Here is a 21631-nt window from a genome sequence, read left to right on the forward strand (position 1 = left end):
GTCAATACACAGTCTTATCTTCAGCAATTTCTTGGGGGCCCCCTTGTGTTCAAAAGGCTGGTGCTGGTATAATTGCAGTGTTCACACCGGGAGGGGGAAGCAAATGATCTCAGAGCGAGCAATATTTGAAGTAATTATCATTGGCCGAAGTTGGTTCAGGTCAGATAATTTAGCAGCTACCAGCATCTCTGGCTACTCGCTGTTTGGGTTGGTTCCTGCTGAGCAAATTAACTGGGTGACTAAAGGAAAGGTCACAGCTGAGGGCAGATATTCCCTTCATAATGGGGCCCAGTGAAAGATTGTGACTGATATGCAACCCAGTGGTGCCCTGTTATCATCAATTTATCTCAGCTGCCACCAGCTTAATCGTCTCAATATGATGCAGCAGAAGCGGCTGGTTCGGGGATCATCTTTCAAGGCTAGATACTTGTTCAGCTCATTTGCCCAGAAATTAGCGATGCTGCACTACAGAGGTTTACCACTGGTACTTCTTAATATACTAGTTCCTCTAGAGCAGTCTAGTTGAACTGTTTCAGATAACTCTTGAGTAATATCTTTCCTTGTCCCAATATCAATCACTTCTTCACACATTTGTGCTGCCCGTTTTCAGTCTGATTTATAGAAGATAAAAAAGTGCTCTGCTTTAAATGTGCTGAAGCCATCTTTTCTCTGCTTCCTTCCTTTCCCCGTCCCCATCTTGGTTCTCATGATGAGAAATGATAGACAAGGAATTAATGCAAGAGTGGGAATTACACTAGTACTGTGTTGAAAGACTTCCCACAAGTTCACAAATGTTTTCCTCCCCTGAGAAAAAAGCTTTGAAATCTCTGCTTCCTTTTGGGTCACTTTAGAATTTAGGTGGGAGCGGATTTTTAAGTTGACCTAATAATAATAATAATAATAATAATAATAATAATAATAATACTTTTTATTTATACCCCGCCCTCCCCAGCCAAGGCCGGGCTCAGGGTGGCTAACAAGCAATAATAAAAACAAGTTGAATGAGTACAACGTAAAAACAAGATTAAAAAACAACATTAAAATATTGAAACATTAAAATATTAAAATGCAGCCTCATCACAGGAGGAGAAAGAAAAAAGAAAGGGGGGGGGAGATCAAATTGGCTCCAAGCCAAAGGCCAGGTGGAACAACTCTGTCTTACAGGCCCTGTGGAAAGAAATCAGATCCTGCAGGGCCCTGGTCTCATGAGGCAGAGCGTTCCACCAGGCCAGAGCCAGAGTTGAAAAGGCCCTGGCTCTGGTTGAGGCTAATCTGACTTCCTTAGGGCCCGGGACCACTAGGGTGTTGCTATTTATGGACCTTGAGGCTCTCCGTGGGGCATACCGGGAGAAGTGGTCCCGTAGGTACGAGGGTCCTAGGCCATGAAGGGCTTTAAAGATCAAAACCAGCACCTTAAATCTGACCCTGTACTCTGCCGGGAGCCAGTGCAGCTGGAAAAACACTGGGTGAATATGCTCCCATGGCAGAGACCCTGTGAGGAGGAGTTTCTGGGACAGCTTCAAGGGCAGCCCAGCGTAGAGCAAATTACAGTAGTCAAGCCTGGAGGTGACCACCTCCACCTCAAGCCTGGAGGTGGATCACTGTGATCCAGTGTGATCCAGTCGCATGGATCACTGTGATCCAGTGTGATCCAGTGTGGAGCCAGTGTGGTGTAGTAGTTAAGAGCGGTGGACTCGTAACTTGGGTACCGGGTTCATGTCTCCGCTGCTCCACATGCAGCTGCTGGGTGACCTTGGGCCAGTCACACTTCTCTGAAGTCTCTCAGCCCCACTCACCTCACAGAGTGTTTGTTGTGGGGGAGGAAGGGAAAGGAGAATGTTAGCCGCTTTGAGACTCCTTAGGGTAGTGATAAAGCGGGATATCAAATCCAAACTCCTCCTCCTCCACTGTGGCCAGGTTGGGGTGCGAAAGGTAAGGGACCAACTGCTTGATTATCATGTGTTTTTCATTCTTTCCAGTAAGCATTAAGATGATATTCATTGAGGCCAAGCATATAAATGGCTACTGTTGGAGGTGAATACCAGTTGCTGGGAAACAGAGTCACCTTCCAGATCTACAAAAGCCACATGGGAGGCGTTACCTGATAATGTATTCCCCCAGGTATGACTTGAAGTGTGGGCACCCGGGAATGCTGAAGAGCACAGAGCAATGGTATGATGATTTGTAGAACGAAACAAAGGACATTGGCAAACACCTTTGGGCCACCTCAAAAGGTAAGCAGGTAAAGAACAGCCCCCCCAAAGACCCCTGCATTCCTCCCCTGAGAAGTTAGCAGAACATTTAAATTCAGTGCCGATTACAAACCTCGCTTTTGGCAGAGCACTGATTGGGAACTGCTGAGTGGAACTGATTACAGAGGGGTTTGTATTTGATGCCAAATTTAAGAGGTTCCAAATTTAAGAGGTTCCCCTCACAGACCTAAGTTGAGCAATAAACCCATTTGTGTTATATTGACTGACTAAAATTGTCCCATAGTGGAGAAAATATATCCTTCATATGTCTTTTGGGTGCAGCCAGTGCTGGCATTTACACTTATTCTGATATTTTATTTGCATTTTGTGATTCTATATTGCACACCACTTTGATATTTTCCATGATGAGCAGTATACAAACTAATAAATACACCAAGTGACTCCAGCAGTCTTAAAAGGACATGAGCTCTGTACATCTTTGTACTGTGATTGAATGCTCATTATACCTTTGATTGACAATGCATCACTCTGCTCTGTTCTGTTTCCTTTCTTTGTGGAATCACTTCCTCCAACAAATTGCAGGCCAGATCTGTGAAATAAATTCGTTGTGAGTAGCTCATCCTTTAAGGTTTTTTTTTTAAAAAAAATTCTCTAAGTACAAAGGCTGACAATGGGGGCGAAATTCAATATTTTTCTTCGTAACTAATTCCTGATTTAGAACTACAATTAAGCTGTAAACTGCATTGAACTGCTGATGTTGCTTCTTTTGTAGCATCTGATATGTTTCCTTTATTATGTGGGGAAGCTGTTGAGTTTTATTCATCAGTAAAAAAAGAAGGAAAAAACCTGAGAAACTCTTATTAGGAAAGAAACAATTGGAAAATCATTGCACTTTCAGAAAGACTTACTTCCCAATCAAAAAGCTGGCAGTGGTCCATTCATCTTCCTTTTGTCCCTTACCTGTTGTGTCACCTGCATTCTGCATTACAGCACCTGGAACAGGAGGGACTTTGTGTAAAGCATAGCAGCAGTAGTTCAGGGGAAATAAAGTTGTTACTAAGCAGATGCGGGCGGGGGGGGGGATACTAATTCCTTTTGTTTTCTGCTTGGTTGAATTGTCTTCATTTCATCTTCCATTTCTTTGAACTGAATTTGCTCCTGTTTGCTTTTTGTCTTCCATTAATTTCAATTGGAAATTCTGCCAATCTTCTGTTGCCTGTAACTTCCATGTTTTCAATTCAACATGGCACAACATTTTTCAGGCACTCTATCGCCACCCCAAGGGCATCAAACCTGCCAAATTTCAGAGAGACTGGACAAAGGACAACCCCTATTTTATAGCTCCCATTTTCTCTCCCTCTCTCTCCCTGTTTCCTCCATCCCTATAAACTTCTGTGACCTGTACACACTGCTTCAGGTTTTTCATCCCAAGCTTAATGAATGAACAATAAAACCAATGAAAAATGACTGAATTTGCATTCAGAGCTCTTTTGTTTAGAATGCCCCTTTTCTCCAACCAAAATGAATGAAACAAATGGAGCTAATTTGTTTCATTACCCATTTGTTTTAAAAACAAATGAACGTGCCCAGGAAGAACTTTTTCACACAGCACAAAAGTAACCTGGCATGGTGTGATAGTCCCTGGTTTGCAAGGTTGCATCTAGAAACGGTGAGAAAATGAGAGGTTGACATTTTGGAATTCACTGTCACAAGATACGAGTTAATATAGAGTCCTATCCACACATTTGTCTGAAGGTGTTGTGTAACAGTGGGGAGTGTGCAGGTTTGCACAGGAAAGTCCCATTCCTGATGTCCTCACGCTCCTCTTCAGACCTTCCCATGTTGAGGAGGTGGAAGTGCTTAGAATGTCTGTCACAATCAGGAACCCTGAAAAGGCAAGATTCCTGATCCCAGGAAGGATTCTTGTGGGATATAAAGCTGTCAGTGAACTCCAACATTCCGAGAGGACTAACTGCCTCTATGTGGCACGCAGTTTTGTCAGTTGGTCAGTTGCTGCAAGGAGTGTTAACTGGTAACTGCTCGGATGCAGTTTTCTCATGACTCACTACTATCTAGGTAAAGGTAAAGGGACCCCTGACCATTAGGTCCAGTCATGGCCAACTCTGAGGTTGCAGTGCTCGTCTTGCTTTACTGGCCGAGGGAGCCAGCGTACAGCTTCCGGGTCATGTGGCCAGCATGACTAAGCTGCTTCTGGCAAACCAGAGCAGCGCACGGAAACACCCTTTACCTTCCTGCTGGAGTGGTACCTATTTATCTACTTGACTTTGATGTTCTTTCGAACTGCTAGGTTGGCAGGAGACTACTATCTAGTATATAGTTTATCTGTTATGTAACCTCAGCCTGCCTTCAGGAACAACTCTGTAAACCTGAATGAATCTGAAAGTAAAGTAGTTTATGTTAATATGATTCAGATTCATGTGTGTTTTCTTTAAGAGGGACAGAAAGGGATTATAAACCAGGAAGGTATACCGTAATTATTGATAGGACACAAATGAGTTAGCAACCCACTTGTCGCTGCATAAACTCAAACAGGGAATCGTTTAAACTCTGCTAAATTATATAAACGATCCCACAGTTCTATGTGGGCTCCGCAGAACATGCTTAGATCCTTCCTCCAGACCTTCACTTTCAAGGTGGGAAGGTCTGAAGTGGAGATGACATGCTTTGGAACATCAGGGGCAGGGCTTCTGTGTGCTCCCTGCCCCCTATCCACTTTTAGCCCATGTGCATCTTGGAGAAAGTCTAAAAAGGACTCAAGGTAGCTTGATATGGTGTCTTCATGGATATCAACTTCTGAGCTTTGTGGCAGCTCTCTGCTCGACTGTCCATTTTTCTCTCTACAAGTTGAGGTGTGGCTCCCATCACTGGCTCCATAGGAGGATGGTAGTGAAGCAGATATGCCTGCGTTAGACGTAGCTGACAACCCAAAGGGAATAGGCGATCAAACCCATCAAATTGTAAGAGCATGATATATTATCAGACGGAAACGTGCTGCCCAAATAAGGTAGTTCATGGGAAAGTAATCTGCATCCCTTTTATTGAAATGACACGGGGATAGATTAATCAAAGGAATAAAAGATGATGAGATCAAGGTTTTGTTTAAATTATACTGGCACTGAGATATCATACAACAAATGAAGATAGGGTCCGGAATTTCAAAAGAGGGAGATAATGAAGTCAGGGCAAAGGCAATTAATGTAATACTAATTATGGAACCAACTTCTGATAACCCAGTTGTCATAAGCAATCATTTTACTCTTGGGCACTTCTTCAAATAAAATCACATGGAAGGGTCTTTTTTTTTAAAAAAAACGAGATATTCTGGGTATAACATCTGTCTGGAGCCTCAGTGGGGAAATTTTGGCCCTCCAGATGTTGCTGAACTACAATTCCCATCAGCCTTTGCAAGCATGGCCAGTGACCAGGGATGATAGAAGTTGCAGTTCAGCAACATTTGGAGGGTCAGAGGTTCCCCACCATTGGTCTAGAAGGCTTATACCCCAACTCCAGAAGGGGGATGACTCGTGAATGGGAGGGAATACTTTGCATCTGCTTAGAAGTAATCATAGCAAGACACAAGGCGGTGGTGCCAATGGGAGAGAAACTGGGTTCAGTCCACAGTTCAATGTGACCCTACCTAAATTGCACCTCCTGGAGCAATATGCAAACTGAAAGCCCGATAGCCTTTGGAATTCACACTTTTCTGAATTTTGCAATGCAGTTCTTCAACTCAAATTATGCTTATTAGGGGAAAGTGTATAATTGGAACTGCATGTTAAATTTATTGTATGATGTAGTGGTTAGAGTGTTAGACTTGGACGTGAAAGACCCAGGCCAGCCATTCACCCTCAGCCTGATCTACCTCACAGGGTTATTCAACACTGTTGTTCCAGGAGAACATTAATATGTGATCTGATGCTATTTGTGGTATGTGGTGAGAGGGGTGCAATTAAGACTTTGTCCTCAGCTTTTTGTCTTTAGGTAATATTAAATAAATCAAGATGTACAACAGGATTTAAAACCCAGGGAGAGCCTAAAGGCTTCAGTAGCATTCATAGTGTCAGTTTAAATAGAAACCACTCTGCCTCTGCAGGCGGTCTTTTTGAAGTTGCTGAGTTGGAAGAGAACCCAGCCCTTTCAATTAGACAACTCTTTATACAGGAAAAAAAAGGAAGAGGAAGAAGAAAGATCAACTAACTAAAGCCAAAATCAAAGTCACATCACCAAACTCTTCTGTATAGATTGTTTTCTTTATCATGTAGAAATGTGGAGAAGTAACTTCTCTGTAAAGCAGAGACATTACCTTGTAAAGCAAAGACATTACCTTGCCAACAAACGTCCGTATAGTTAAAGCTATGGTTTTCCCAGTAGTAAGGTATGGAAGTGAGAGCTGGACCATAAAGAAGTCTGATCGCCAAAGAATTGATGCTTTTAAATTATGGTGCTGGAGGAGACTCTTGAGAGTCCCATGGACTGCAAGAAGATCAAACCTATCCATTCTGAAGGAAATCAGCCCTGAGTGCTCACTGGAAGGACAAATCCTGAAGCTGAGGCTCCAGTACTTTGGCCACCTCATGAGAAGTGAAGACTCCCTGGAAAAGACCCTGATGTTGGGAAAGATGGAGGACACAAGGAGAAAGGGACGACAGAGGATGAGATGGTTGGATGGTGTTCTTGAAGCTACCAGCATGAGTTTGATCAAACTGCGGGAGGCAGTGGAGGACAGAAGTGCCTGGCATGCTCTGGTCCATGGGGTCACGAAGAGTCGGACACGACTAAACAACTAAACAACAACAACTCTGCTGGTGTAAGTGGGAGTGACTCGTAAAACTCAGCGAGGTCTCCAAAAATGTTCCCTACAAAACCTTTTATTTGTTTCTTCTTTTTTGTCAGAGTGTTTCTACACAGATAAATTTATTTTTAACATGAAGCTTACCTCCAACACTGACATTAAATAACCTCAGGGCCTGTTATGACAACCTGCATGCATTTAAAAACTATACTCCCCACTCTCTTCGTTTTGTTCCAGCAATGAAACAAAAACTATATTTTGTGCAACATGTATACATTAAAAAAGTAATCTTGGGTGGGGGAAAAAGGATCATATTTCTTAATTAAGCTAGAGGTTTATCGCCCCTTCCAACATTCCCCTTATGAAAACAAGGATGCCCTTTCAAAGCCTTTATTCTAAGAATATGAATTTCCACATAATTACCCCTACTTAAAATACATCTCTCAGCATCCTTGTTACCTGTTATATGCCATACAGTAGATTGTCCTGCTCTGATAAATGTCAAGGACTGTGGAAATCTGAGTGCAGCTGCCCCATGTGGTGGACACCTGAACTGCAAGTGGCAGCATTTTAGTAACTATTTCCAGACTGATTCTGCCCACCCACATAGTCCCTGCATTATCGTGGACAGGAGGGAGGATAAAAGGGCTTCCTGTTAAAGTTAGTCTTGCTTGAACAGCAAGGACTTCCTGAACTATAGCATGGTCTTGTTCTTCGATTCTGCCTCCTGATTTGTCATTCCATTGTTGCTGTTGCTGTTGCTGTTGTTGTTGCTGCTGCTGCTGCTGGTGCTGTTGTTAAAATTTGTATACCAGTGTGAGAACCAGTATGGTGTAGTGGTTAAGAGCGGTAGACTTGTAATCTGGGGAACCGGGTTCACATCTCCACTCCTCCACATGCAACTGCTGGGTGACCTTGGGCTAGTCACACTTCTCTGAAGTCTCTCAGTCCCACCCACCTCACAGAGTGTTTGTTGTGGGGGAGGAAGGGAAAGGAGAATGTAAGCCACTTTGAGACTCCTTTGGGTAGTGATAAAGCGGGATATCAAATCCAAAACTCTTCTACCACCCTATACCCGCAGGTCTCAGGGTGGTTACAACATAAAATCACAATATAGCAACACAAAATACATAATAAAAACAAAGACAACCCACTAAACCCTGACTTACTCGTTTGGCCCTGGTTTCTGGCTGGTCCCCACCTCCTGGCTCACAGACTTGTCCCCATGGCAAAATAAACCAGGTGGGTTTTCCGTGTGGGGTGAAATGAGTATCAAGAGGGGGTGGGAATTGCAATCATCCCATAAAATTTTTGCAGCAGTTTTAAAATGGAGAAATGAAAGTCCTCTTCAGAATCTTAGAAATCAAGATAGATTCTCAAGCACTGTTGACTGCTAGTTTCTGATACCCTATTGTCTGTCCTAGGCACGTATAGGTTAGATTGCTACAATGTCTTATATATGGGGCTGCTTTTAAAGATGGTTCAGCAGCTAGATTGCTTACAGGGACCAGAAGGTTCAAGCATATGCCACGGATTCTGGCCCCCACACATTGGCTACTGAGTCTTTTATATGTTTTATGTGTCTAATATGTCTTATGGTCTAAAGTATGCCAGTGAAGGATGAATGAATGAAGGGACATTGGCTATTGGTTTCTCGGGCAAATTATAGTGCTGATTTTTTATTATTATTCCACCTGGGACCCAAATACCCCAAGGATTGCCTCTCCTCAGATAAACCTATGCAGACCCTACCACCATCATCAAAAGCCCTTCTACATGAGATTTCTTTAAGGGAGATGCAGAGGGAGGCAAGGAGAGAATGGAGCTCTTCAATGACGGTTTCCCAATTTTGGAATACTTTCCCTAGGGAAACTCGCCTGGCACCAACATTGTTGCCTTTTAGGCAAAGTCATTATTGTTTGCTCGGGCTTTTGGCTCTTAATTGAATTTGTAGAATGGTAAAAAATTGTGGTTTGTTTTAGTGTGAGCTAGGATCTGCCCTTTTTATTTTTGTTGCAGGATTCAAGCATTTAATATCTCCATGGTTTTCCGTTATGTGGATTCTATGGCACTTTGGATTTAAATGTTTGATGCATTGTTCTTCCTTTTAAAATATTCTGTAATGTTGCTGTGAGGCATTTTGTAAAAAGAAAGAAAGAAAGAGCAATGAACATACATAATAAAATAACATTCGTAGAAATAATTGCTCCAAAGTGGCCTGAGGACTGCATCCAAGCAAAAAAGAAGCAGCTTACTTTGTCTGATGTATTTATCTTCCAGCGTTGAGATCCATACAATGCTGTCAGGCAACCGAGCTAGCTAAATAACTATGCTATCAGTGTCCTATCAAAAGTGAAGGATAATAGGTTGCCACAACAAAAGCCTTATGTATTCTCAGCAATCAGATCATGTAAAAGGAAAAGTCAAGATAGACAAACACAATGTTCTGTCACTTAAAAAAAGCCACCCAAAATGATTTCAGGAAACAAACCTAAACACAGCCACTTTGAGAGAAACAGCAACATATAAATGAAACATAGCTGTGTGAAAATCTAACATACAAGTGATTGTTTAGTCTTCTCACTCTCTCTTCTTTGGTTGACACCTAGGCTGGTTAGAGTTGGACTGTCACTCCACTGCTGGGAACACCGTAAACATGCTCTGCACATTTGATTAGGGCTTGCCCCAGGGACTTTTGTTTACTTGGGTTGGGGATGAGATTGGGGTGGGTCCAAAGGGATCTGGCCCATACTGAGTACCCAATGTGTGTCCTGTTGCCAGCCTGTTTGCTTTCACTGGTGGGCTTTTAATAGGCTACATACTGTCAGGCGTCAGGGACATGGTAGGCTGCCAGGAATAGATAGACAAGAAGAGTTCTTACCAAAGACTTTTATTCAATATTCACAGAGAGAGGCTTAGAAATGTAGCCTCTTTTTTAAAATCAAAATGATTATTGATTTTCCAAAGTTTATAAACGAACGAACAAACAAAAATCCTAACTGTAATTATTCCACTCTTAATATTATTTTTTTAAAAAAATCTTTATTACTTTTCAAACTTATGGCAGTCATGAAAAAAGAACAAAAGAAGAAACAATACAATAAACAATACAAAACACAACTTTAACACTAAATTAAACAAAACAAAACAACAACAATTTAAAAAACATATAGCACACCATTTCATTAGTCTATCATTCATTCTCTTATTTCATCAACTTCCTCTCACCTCCCTTTTTGTATTCCACTTCTGTTACTTGTTTCAGCAAATCCTTTCCATCTTTCTCTATTTTTATCATTATGAATGTCTTAACATATTTTTAACCTTATTTTCCATTAATACTAAAATACTTATTTATTGCTCCTTATAGCATTTCTGCTAAAGCCATAAAGCTTCATTCCAACAATTTTCAAACACTCATTAATTTTACAATATTTCTATGTACAAACTTTAGACTTTTCCAATCTTCTACCACCATCTCTTCTCCCTGGTCTCGGATTCTGCCAATCATTTCCGTCCATTCCATATAGTTCATCAACCTGGAGATCTTCTGTCCAAGGCTCTTAAATCTTTTCCAAGTCCCTTCTGCAATTCTTCTTCATATTCTTTAATGCTGAAAATGCTGAAGAGCAAGTCTTGGGGAGGCCGCAACCCAGCCATGTTCCCATTCCCTCTCGACAGGCCAGCCAACTCTCCCCAGCTAGAACCAAGGTCCGTACAATATCTCAAATCATGTTTCAAGACTCCTCCAGATCCAAGGACCCCCACAACTCCAATCACCTCCTGACCCAGATTCAGAACCCAAAGGTCAATAAATCCCTGCATGAAAGAGTCTATCCAACCTTCCTTCTCCAGTGCAGGCAGGGCTCCAATCTTCAAATTCTGACTTTTTCTATATTCATTCATAAGAGGCCTCCACTTATAGTCCTCGATTTGCCTCTGAAAGGCTGGGGCTTCCACTTGTATTACTTTAGGTTCAACAACCACAACTTTCTCCTTCTTCTCCCCAGTTTGTTCTGTCAAAGTAGTTTCCTGTATCAAATCCTGAGCAATTTCTGTACTAATGGTCACTTTTTGTCCCAAATTTATCACTTTTTGTTCCAAGTTCTCAAATTTGGAATTCATAACATCCGTCTTTTTATGAAGCTGTTTCAGCGAGTACCTTATCTTACATAAAACAGTCACTAAAGCTCCTTCTGTCAACATTCTTAAAATCCAAGGTCAATCTCTGATTCTCACAGCTCTTATCTTGCAGCTGGAAAAAACCCACTCTTGTAAAAGTTTCAAAAGCTCCCTCTAGAGGGAAACAGTCTCCACTTGTATCGATCCTTTCATGCGCATTTTAAAATATAAAGTTAGTTTCAATTTTCAATTACTTTTCCTCCTTTTTGAACGCAGAAGAGGACAATGGAAACAATATATTTCTCTTATTTAGCCATCTGTCAACATGCTATCCGTTCACAGTCAATGAACTCTCCCAAAATGTTAATTCTGCTGGCAGCCCTTTTCCAGGTTCAGAGCAGTGGTAATTTAATTTTTCACTCTCTCCTGCAGGCTCACAAAGTCCCAAATTTTCCCCCTCTTCTCCTGCTTCCAAGGGGGGTTTTTAACAGTTTTAACCGATGAAGATTTAATCCTTTACAAAATATTTTCCAAGGCTTTAACTTGCAACGTCTTTGCTTCAATCTATTTACAAAAGAGGAAGGCGGTCTTCCTGTTTAAAACCTTCCCGCTTCAATGCCAAATTAATGAATTTAAAGATCCAATTTTCCGTTCTACTCATGGGTAGTTGTTTAAAGTCAAATTGTCCACAGGAAAAAGTCAGCGCTCTCCGGCAACAGCGATGCAGCTTCACTCCGTGAAAGAAGCAGTCAATTCAAAGCACCGTGCCGCTCACTCCACTTTGCTCCGGATCCCCAAATCACGGTTTCCCCGCGAGTAGGGGAGGCGCAAAAGGTGCCAGCCGAATCCCAAGTTCACAAGCTTCTCCCGCCTGTGATTTCAACGGGTCTCTGCCTTCACCGTGGCGGTCAGACCCTAATTTCCACGAAGCAAATTCCTCCTGATCGGAGGAACTCCACCATTGCCTGGAGGCGCCAACCCGGAAGTCTATTCCACTCTTAATAACATTGTACGCGACTTCCTCAACTCCCCCTGGCTGAGTTTCAATATATATCATTATAATGGTTTTCCAAAACAATTTTTTCATAAAATTTACTTAATCAATTAACATCTTTCTTTCTTTTCATTTTAAAAGAAATGTAGCCTCTTGGAGTAATGGCGTTGCTCCAAGTAATCTCCATCCCGTCTTCTCTCCTCAATTGTCAACAGTGTCACCCATATTATGGTGGCCGCATAGGGTCATTTGCCTCTGAGCCCTTTGCTCTCCTACTTTTAAGGCTCACCAGGTTCTGGGAGTTGGTGGGTCTGGAATGCTTTCTAGTGATAACGTGTCAGTCAGCTGCTCCAGCTCTGCTTCCCCCTCCTCTTCTTCCATAATTTCCCAACTTTGCCCCTCAGCTATCTCTGAGCTGTGACCTTCCTCAAACCACTGTTGTAAATCTATACAGTGGTACCTCAGGTTGCAGACGCTTCAGGTTACAGACTCCGATAACCCAGAAATAGTACCTTGGGTTAAGAACTTTGCTTCAGGATGAGAACAGAAATCGCGCGTCAGCAGCGGGAGGCCCCATTAGCTAAAGTGGTACCTCAGGTTAAGAACAGTTTCAGGTTAAGAACGGACCTTCAGAACAAATTAAGTTCTTAACCAGAGGTACCACTGTACTGTCTTCCTCTCTTCTGGAAGGTTCGGCAGGGCAGGGAGGCGGTCTCCACCTTTCCTCCTCTGTCCAGTCCCTGACACATACACACAATCGTTTACAGCACATTCCTTCCTCTGAACAATCATGGGAATTGCAGTTTGTTAAGGGTGGTCAGAATTGTATCTCGGGGTAAACGACGGGGTAAACTACAGTTCCCAAGATTCTTTGGGCAGGGGAGTCAAGTTCTTTAAATGTATGGTGTCAACGCAGCCAAAGTTGAAGGAATCTTGATATTTCTGGCATCCCTGCTTCTAGAAATTAAATACAACTAGTGAACTATCTCCATCTCCACATATTTTCTTTTCTTTTTGCTTTGTGTGTGACTATACAGGCAAACATATGGGGGTAAGCATAACGACGATCATTGGGATTAATAAACAGTGCAAGTTATACGATGCCTTGCAATAGGGTTATTTCTCACTGCAATTCCCCATATTGTCTTTTACATATAGAATTGAGAGATAAAAATCAAAATTCAATAGGCTTACAGTAAAGAAGATATATTGAACTCTCATTCTGTTACTATTCATATGGTTTCCCATATGCTTTCTTTTCCAAGTTTAATCTTCTTTACATTATTGGACTTTCAATCATTTGTGACTCTGGACCTGAATGTGGGGTTTGTGTGTGTGTGTGTGTGTGTGTGTGTGTGTACGTACCAATTTTTCTTAAGTTTATTATCTTTTCAACTCTTCCCCCAATAAGTTTTGCTGCCGCAAGTCAAATTGGAAGAAAAGAAAGTGCCCCATTTCCATAAACATAAGAGTAATTAGGAATAATTCTGTGTCATCTGGATTCTTTGATAGTATATTTGGACTTCCAAGTATTGTAAAAATGCTTGTTTTAAGCATGTTGTGCACCTCATTAAAATAATTAGATAGTTGCTATATCATGAAAAGAAATGCAGCAAGCACTGCTAAATTTCCACTTGGCTGTTCTAAAGATTTTGGTTTCTAATGTAGCAGTCTCTTCCTGAATTTCAGAGGTAGGCGCTTATAACTTACGTAGCCAAAACAGCACCATCCACTCTCAACAGCACCATCCATTGTCAGCAGGCTAGCAAGAACCACAAAGTTTGCAGAAGTGTTTTGAGAAGGAAACCCAAAGGAGTGTGGAACCCCCAAAACAGCCCAGTAAGGACTGAGCAAGCCCAGTTGCCATGGCACCCCTCAAGGGGATGGGGCAACATCCTATGAGGAAAGGTGACCACATTTGGGGATGTTTAGTCTAGAAAAGAGTAAAACAAGACAGGGTGGTAAGGTAAAGGTAAAGGGACCCCTGACCATTAGGCCCAGTCATGACCAACTCTGGGGTTGCGGTGCTCATACCTATTTATCTACTTGCACTTTGACGTGCTTTCAAACTGCTAGGTTGGCAGGAGCAGGGACCGAGCAATGGGAGCTCACCCCATCGCGGGGATTCGAACCACCGACCTTCTGATCGGCAAGTCTTAGGCTCTGTGGTTTAACCCATAGCGCCAATAAAATTATGCGCTGTGTGGAGAAAGTGGATAGATGAAAGCTGTTCTCAAGGAGAGATGAATAGCTAAGGAGTTTGCGCATAGAAGAAGGAACAAGCTTGTTTTCTCATGTTCTGGAGGGTAGGACCTAAACCAATGGCTCCAAGTTACAAGAAAGGAGAATTCAACTAAACATCAGGAAGTACTCTCTGAGAGTAGGAGCTGTTTGACAGCGGAACAGTCTCCCTCAGTCTCCCTGGCAGTGGCGCAGTGAAGCAGGAATGGGGGAAAGTAAGACAGAACCACAACTCCAGGATTTTTCTTTCCATTGCAGAACCAGTGACATCTGCGGGAGCACTAGAATAATCCCTGGACACTCCTTCCTCTAGAATTTAAATTAGGTGATAGCAAGGTGTTCAAGTTTCACCGTTGTTTGTGATAGATTAAAATAGAGGAAGTCGGAGAATAAGGAAAATATAACAAAGCAGAGGCAGGATAATTATTTGGTCCGATGGGGTTCTGATTTCATGCTGGTAGTTTAAATGGCAACACTCCTTTGCAAGATTATTTGCACTTCTAATTAAAAGCTAAAGGTTAAGTTTCAGTGGCCTGTAGATCTTTTCTTAAAAGATCAATGTGTTTTGCAAGTTGAACATATGCAGCCATAGGGAAGCATCGATGGACTTTACTCCCAGGTAACTTATGCATAGGACTGCAGTCCGCCAACAACTACTATGCAACCCTTTACCAGATCGCTATTCTATAACCATCAGCTGGTCCTAAGATGCTGCATACTGTGCTATGTAAAGCTGTGTGATAACAGTTACAGGTAGGTAGTCGTGTTGGTCCGCTGTAGTCGAAAAATAAATAAATAAATAAATAAAATAATAATAATAATAAAATTTATTCCAGTAGCGCCTTAGAGACCAACTAAGTTAGTTATTGGTATGAGCTTTCGTGTGCATGCACACTTGGTATCTGAAGAAGTGTGCATGCACATGAAAGCTCATACCAATAACTTACTTAGTTGGTCTCTAAGGTACTACTGGAAGAAATTATTTTATTTTATTTTATTTTATTTTATTTTATTTTATTTTATTTTATTTTATTTTATTTTATTTTATTTTATTTTATTTTATTTTATTTTATTTTATTTTGTGTGATAACAGTCAGCCCAACTACCTGAATTTTTGGGCTCTTCCTGGGAGCATGACTATGGTGACTGTCATGATGGGCTCCTGTGCTTCAAAACTTACCACTGTACCATGTAGAGATTGTGATAAAGGCCATGTAGCCAATCATATTGGACAATATGATGACTTCCTGAAGCAAGTTCTTCCTACCCTCACCTTGAATGGGTGAACATCTATTTCACAGCCTTAGCAGCAGCTAAGGGAAACTTTCCCCCCAAAGGCCTCTGCTCTTAGCTCGGCTCGAAGCATGCATAGCTTTACCAGCGACCTTTGATCCTTCCCATCTTCAGCCTCCCCAAAGCCTCTTCTGCTTCCTTAAAGAGCTGCAACTTTTCTCTGGATTGCCTTTTACCTTGAACCCCCTCCCGGGATCCTTATGTAGTAGTACCTAACAACCAACACACATCACAATAAGAAACCAGGCAAATACTTCTAATATTAAGCATGCCTTGCCACTAAGGACCAAATTTTTGTGTGGGCATGCTGCTCTTTCTACATGTACTCACCATTTGATGGGCATCTCATTGGTCTAGATGTAAGTACTAACATCACAAAGCATCGCGGTTACCTGGAAGAAGAGAACAGGAGGAGAAAAAATTGACAGACAGTATTCTCAAAGCTAGACATACACTTTTCTAGACATTCCAAGAATAGACTTACTTGCTTTACAGAGACAACAACAACCACCTCTGAATATGGTCAAGGCCTTTGATATATTGCAGTGGACAATATTTATTATACAGGGGAGAAGGCTTCAACTTTTGAAATGATAAAAGCACTTTAGTGCTGGCACAGCAGATGAATGGCTGTCATTTGGACAGTCAGCAAGCAAGAGCTGCAGGACTCCAAAATATTAAATTGTCACCCAAAACAGCCATAAGAGAGACAGGGAAGGACATTTTCGGAGAGGTGTGTGAACTAATGCATCTGCATGTAACAAAGGGGAGAGAGGGGGAGAGAGGGAGGGAGGGAGGGGGGAGGAGGAAGGAAACCTCCAAATCACATACAAAGGGGAAATGACACATTTGCATAGATCTGCATATTACCAGATTAGGTAGCAAGAACCCTTATGTTGGCTTCTGAGGTTGCACAATAAGCATTCACAGACTATTTTACCGTCTAGTTGTCAGAAGCTAGGCAAATAGGAAACTGCCATAAATCATTGGTCCATTTTGCTCAGTTTTGTTGAAACTGACTGACAGCTGCTCTCCAGGATTTCAGACAGGGATCTTTTCCAGCCCTACCTGGACCTGGGACCTTCGGCATGCAAAGTAGATGTTCTACCACTGATATATGGCCCTTCCCCAAAGCTCAGTGGTAGAGCTGTTGAGGTAGGGACCTGCGGTTCTGTGCATAGCTGGTGACCCAACAGTCTGAAGCATCTCTTCAGGTAATAAGGGCTTCCCAGGCACTAGAAATGCTCCACCAGTCTTTGGTTCTCAAAGTACTGGCACACCGGCTAGTGGTCCCCCATCAAGGATAAAGAGCATTGCAAGTAAAAACCAGCATCTTGAATTGGGGTGTATATACCTGAATCTCTGTTTTTATTTACTTCAATATTTCTGGTTTTATGTTGTGTGTGTGTGTAGTGGTTTATAAATGTTTTTAAAAATGAGTATGCCTTTTCCCATATAGAATTACCATCCATGCTGGAAAATCATAAATTTTTGATATGATTATCAGGTGGCTTCAAAGAGTAGGTAAGAGTATGTCAGCATTAACCAAACTGGTGCCCACTATATGTTTTGGATGGCAGCTCTCATCAGCTATATCTGGAAGATACCATATATGCGAAACCTGGTTTATGTGCTGGACAGTTGAGTTGTTTCTCATCCACATTAGTAGCAGTGGGATTATATGAAGTTAACAACATGTCCTCCTCCCTATCCTCCCCCCCACATTTCCCTCCTTCTTGAATTCTTATGCATTTATGTCATTTCATGAAACATCAGTGAAGCTTGAATTTGTTTCATTTTTTGGCATGACAGAGTTTACATAATGACAAATTCAATAAAATTTGTAGGTAACAGGGTGGTGGTGAGTGTGATGATGATGACCTATTATTTTATCCTTGTTATTTTTGGGTTTGTGCACCACTTAATGCAAAAGCAGGCTCCTAAGTGCTTTACAAGTACAAAAACAAATTCCATCCATAATTAAAATGCACACTTATCATTCCATCGAAACATAATCACCCGTCATTAAACTAGGCAATGAAGCAACCCTGCTGCTATTTATAACACCCCCTACAAAACAATAAGAAAAACCTCTTGTGAAATTTAGAATGTTTCTCTAGTGGATGGCCTAGGAAATATGATTGCAGCAAAAATCAAGGGGGGGAAAGAAGAAATTTGCACAAATGCTTTGGAAACGCAATGAACAATACACTCTGTGCTGAAAGGGACAGTGTGTGCAGAAGACCTTCAGCTTTTGCCAGCCTCAACATTCCATCAGCAACAGGTGCTCATTCATTTTAATGAGTCCTGCTCTCCTGAAATTCCCCCCAGAAGAGGAAACTTAGAACTCATGTATAATTGTCCCTGCTGTGCAGGAGATGGGTTTGCAGTGTTATGCTGGAGGGGAGAGCTCAGAAATTCAGCGGCGACATGCATAAACATTGGCCTCCATTTCCTCCGTTCCTGCCAGTGTTTTGAATGCAAGTGTTGGCTTGCCTATGATTGCTGTCCAGTCGATAGGTTGAGCCCATTTGGACAGTGCTGTCACTAGACATATCACAGGGAAACTCCTGCTGTATCCTCAGGGCAGGAGAACCTGCCACTTTCCATCTTTTCATATTGTTCTTCATGTTGAAGCTGTTGCGACTCCTTTCCCCTTCTCCTACCTATGTTTGCTGGAATTATGAGGTGCTCTTGTGTGTGATTTTTTAAAAAAATGATATCCTCATGCCTATGTAGCTTTCTTTTGGGGGTTCTGATCATGCTCTCCTTCAGGATAGCGGAGGTTGATCTAACAAGTTGGGCAGTGCCCTACCAACCTCAACGAGTCAATCTCATCTGTCTGCTGTCTTATGTACATCAGGTCTAGGTGGTGGCACTGCTTGTTAGTTTCCTCCTCCCTAGTCTCACGGTTGCCTTCATAGAACTCAGCAGATCCCAGAAGCAAGTTTCGGCACTACAGTGGTACCTCAGGTTACAGACACTTCAGGTTACAGACTCTGCTAACCCAGAAATAGTACCTCGGGTTAAGAACTTTGCTTCAGGATGAGAACAGAAATTGCATGGCAGCGATGCGGCGGCAGCAGGAGGCCCCATTAGCAAAAGTGGTACCTCAGGTTAAGAACAGTTTCTGGTTAAGAACGGACCTCCATAATGAATTAAGTTCTTCACCTGAGGTACCACTGTATAATCTTGTTACATTAAAATCCAGTAAAACAATCGAAAACAAACTGAAGAATGTATATCAAACAACAGAGGTGATACCACAAAAACTACACAAATCTTAAGGTCACAGGTCTGCTATCTATGTGGGGTTATGGGGGCTAAGGCCCCCCAAAAAAATTCAATGAGGGGGCCAGGCCCCCTCAATATTCTGCAGTCGGACGGGCCTCATCGGGCCCTCTCGCAGCAGCAGTGGGCTCCATTGGGCCCTCTTGAGGCTGTGACAGACCCCGTCAGGTCCTCCCATGGCAGCAGCGAGCTCTGTCGGGCCCTCCCATGGCTGTGACTAGGCCCCAGCAGGTCTTTTGGCAGGAGCTCTGGGCCCTGTCAGGACTCCTCCAAGCTTGTGACATCGTGTGTGCCATGCCTGTTACGTCTTGCACATGCACTGAGCCCCCCAATGTTAGGCAGAACCCAGCGCAACTTAAAGGTCATGATAAAGAGGTGTGTCTTCAGCATATGATGGAAACCTCTATAATGAGCAGTGGAGGCTGGTTCATTAGGATGGAAGGGGCACTGCCCCACCAACCACAGTCTAAACTCGACTAGAAACTCGACCTGTCTGAATCCCTACTTACAACCAGTTCAAGAGATGACACTTGGATTATCAGTTTCCTTCTTCTTAGTCTCAGTATTGCTCTTGGAGAACTCAGCAGGGAGGAAGATGGGCCAAATCAATGGACCACAGATTGGGGCGCAGGGTGCATCAAGGTGTCCATGCATGGGCTTAATACAAACAATTACTAGTGCTAGTATATTTACGATATTTGTCTTCACCTTCAGTCTCTAAAGAGCTCTCACCTCTCTAAATTCTCAGAGTTCTCCCTACTTGACCTCTGCAGCCCTTCTCCAATATAGTCTCCCAGGAACTTCACCCATTTTAGATTTTAAATGCACACGAAAGCTCATACCAAGAACTGACTTAGTTGGTCTTTAAGGTGCTACTGGAAGGAATTTGTTTTGTTTTGACTATGGCAGACCAACACGGCTACCTATCTGTAAGTATAACTCTTTGAACTTTTTCAGAAAACTCATGGACGTGGTTGTGAATCAGCACTGTTTGCAATAAATCTTAACACAATGTCACATATTTTTTCACAGATAGCTCAGTAAATTGGTGACTGTGAAACACATTTCCTTTTATTTATTTATTTAAGAAATACATAATTAGGGTGTATTTGATCTCAATATGGGATTGTAAAAGTGCTTCTCATAAACGTGGGAGGCTTCAACTACCTTTTCCCCCAGCCTTTACGAAAAAGATTACATTTTTTTCATTTAGATACAAAACATTTTATGATGCAACTTGCCCTGAAATCATCAGATCATTATTTTTTAATAAAATAAAATAAAACAAAATCTGAAGTTGCAAAATATTTTATGGCTTCGAGTAGAAATAAATTCCAAATATTGAAATGCGAGTCATTTCACTTTATCGATCACATGATATATAATGTATTCTCTCAGCTTTTTAATGGGTAGAGATATAATGAAAACAGATTAAGCCTACCCATTGCTTGTAATGCATTTGTAGATGTGCTCTCAGACAAGATGAGCTGTGAGTCTCGATTTTATAGCTGTAGTAAACAAATAGAGCAAAACTTTCCGTTCTACTCCAGGCAGATGGTTTGAAAGAAGGACTGGGGGACCTACCAGATGTTAACATTAGAACTCTGCAGAATTTGCTTTGAAGTAGGGATGCTTCATATGGCAGACTATAGCCAACACTGAACACCAACACTGAAAGACTTTGCCCAGATGGCCAATTAGCGATCAGGCTAAAATCTAGGTCTAGGTTCTGCAGTACAATATACATTTACAGCAGCACCATACCACTTTCAACAGTCATGGCTTCCCCCATAGAATTCTGGGAACTGTAGTTTATTAAGGGTGCTGAGAGTTGTTGTCACGGAACTACAGTTCCCAGAGTTCCCTGGAAAGCAGGATTGACTCTTAACCTAAACTGCCTTTCCTGGGGATGCTTAAAGGCCCCCGTGCCTGGATGAAAGACAGAACTGAGGGACCCCAGGCTAAGACACACACATTGACATGTCTTGGCCTGAGAGGATTCTGCCACTCTATGTTTTATGCAGTGGTGAACCTACGTTTTGCAGGCCCTGAAGCTTGAACTGTCATGGGGGCCCCTTCACAACCAGCAGTGAAGTCCGAGTAACTGCAATCATCTTTTTCAGCGGGGTTGTTTCAACGTCTGTGATACAGACTTTCAAACTTTGGGATTGTTGAAATAGACACAACAAAAAATTAATCAATTTTAGTAAGGTAAAGGTAAGGGGACCCCTGACCATTAGGTCCAGTCGTGACCGACTCTGGGGTTGCGGCGCTCATCTCACTTTATTGGCCGAGGGAGCCGGCGTACAGCTTCCGGGTCATGTGGCCAGCATGACTAAGCCGCTTCTGGTGAACCAGAGCAGCGCACGGAAATGCTGTTTACCTTCCCAACGGAGCGGTACCTATTTATCTACTTGCACTTTGACGTGCTTTCGAACGGCTAGGTTGGCAGGAGCAGGGACCGAGCAACGGGAGCTCACCCAGTCGTGGGGATTTGAACCGCCAACCTTCTGATCGGCAAGCCCTAGGCTCTGTGGTTTAACCCACAGCGCGAGCCAACTTTGTTAAGCAATGTAGACTAAAGTCACTTCTGGGCCCCCTCTGGGATTAGGGGCCCTGAAAGGTAAGCTTCATTAGTTTCATAGTAGATGCACCCCTGGCTTT

General features: G+C 42.4%; 1 long non-coding RNA gene across 1 annotated transcript; it reads left to right on the top strand.

Annotated features, from left to right (window-relative positions):
* The first annotated feature begins 4192 nt into the window (after positions 1–4192).
* LOC309341404 lies at positions 4193–4640 on the top strand. The gene is made up of 2 exons (XR_014156306.1): positions 4193–4289; positions 4545–4640. It is a non-coding gene; the product is annotated as an uncharacterized lncRNA (long non-coding RNA).
* The last annotated feature ends 16991 nt before the right edge of the window (positions 4641–21631 follow it).

The sequence above is a fragment of the Podarcis erhardii genome, assembly GCF_964252035.2.
Source record: "Podarcis erhardii genome assembly, chromosome: 4".
Classification (NCBI taxonomy): Eukaryota; Metazoa; Chordata; class Lepidosauria; order Squamata; family Lacertidae; genus Podarcis; species Podarcis erhardii.